Raw genomic sequence first — 1760 nt, 5'->3', positions numbered from 1 at the left:
TATACCTTATTTGAACAAAGCTATTCAGTTAGGCATCACAATCTCTCTAAACCAATCAATACACACATTTCCAGTGTTGTTCTCCTAATACGTTTTTCCCCTGGTTTTATTTTTCATGTTTATTGACTTTTTTTCCATGGCCTGTCTTGGTTTGTTATGTATGCCGAGGAAATAATAATAATAATAAAACAATAAAAAAAACCAGACCTTGTAACATTAAAGGATTTCATTACCCTCCTACAAGTCAGACCTGAGCTGTGTGTATTAATGGATGACCTATGCATGATGGTAAAATATTAGATGGAAGTAGGTCAGCACAGAAAGTACTGAATCTTTCATCTGAACATTGTGCACTGATAAGAGTTTGTATATGGTACTCATTACAAATGCCAGTAAACGTGTTCAGTAGTAATGACCACACATCTCATTACAGTGCATGTGAAAATGTGTCATAGCCCCAAAAACAAGCAGTGTTTTAAGTACCCTCAGCTCATTTTGAACAGAGGTTTGGCTCCAGTATGGCTCATTTTCTTTAGGGGAAAGAAATTCAACAATAAATGATCAATTGTTTTAATCTTTGGTTGAACCTTCCCCTCCAGCAATCAGTGCAGGTAACTGTATCTACAACGGGAAGGTGTTTTTTACAGATACAATATGTTTCTTCTCATTAACTACTCATTTACTCCTTTTACAAATATATATGTTGGATTAAAGCACATGTATAGTCTTGGCTTTTCCAAACTCTATGCCTTGTTGTTGTTGTTGTGGTTTTGTTTTTTCTGCATAATTTACAATCCGTTGAAATTTAGTTTATGGACAATTAATCAAACATATTTGGATTTGACGGTAAGTTAAAAAGAACTTTCATCATGGATTATAAATTAAGATTATTTAAATGTAGCAAGTGTTTTAAATCATGATAGCACCACTACTGTGTTTCTCAAAAGTAATACATTCTCTGTTTGAGGGTGGATTTATTTGCTTTTCTAATAAAACGTAAATAAAGAATACACAATAACAGGAAATAATGAGGAAGGGTAACGCCTGCATGTGAACAGAGTATAGCTACAATGAATAACAACACAGACAGCAGAGAAGAAGCTGAGATTATTTTGAGTCACTATCAGAGAGATGAAGAAAAATCTGACAAAGTCCAGGAAGTTCTCCATTTTAAAAAGTTCCCCTTTGATGTCACTTCCTGTTTCACTTTGGCTGCACCAAGTTCAAATGAAACATGGCAGTTGTACGACTTGTACCCATGTAAATTCAAACAAATAGTGAATCTGAGCTTTTCTTGTGTAGTATAAGCTTGATGGAGGGATGGCGCTGAAGAAGACACACAGGATGAAATAAAGGAAACGGAGAGAAGAGGAAAGAATTGTAGAACAGTCAAGGAAGGATGTTCCGCTCTCCTACAAACATGATTTATCTTAGAGTCTATTTTCTGCTTTTGGTTTATATTTATTGGGAAGACCTGACAAATATGTTTTCATACAAATGTAAGTTTAGTGGGTGGTACTGTGGAGCAGTTGGTGGAGCAGCCGCCTCTCAGCAAGAAGGTCGCCAGATTGAATCCCTGTGATGGACTTGTGACCTGTCCAGGGTGTTCCCCGCCTCTCGCTCAGTGATGGATGGATATGGGCACAAGTGACTCCCATGACCCGGAACGGAAAAATCGGGTAAAAGATAATGAATGGATGGATGGATGGATGAATGGATGGATGGATGGATGGATGGATGGATGGATGGATGGATGGATG

This window comes from Nematolebias whitei, chromosome 2 (assembly GCF_014905685.2).
Source record: "Nematolebias whitei isolate Nwh7 chromosome 2, NemWhi1, whole genome shotgun sequence".
Lineage (NCBI taxonomy): Eukaryota > Metazoa > Chordata > Actinopteri > Cyprinodontiformes > Rivulidae > Nematolebias > Nematolebias whitei.
This window is presented reverse-complemented; position numbering follows the sequence as displayed.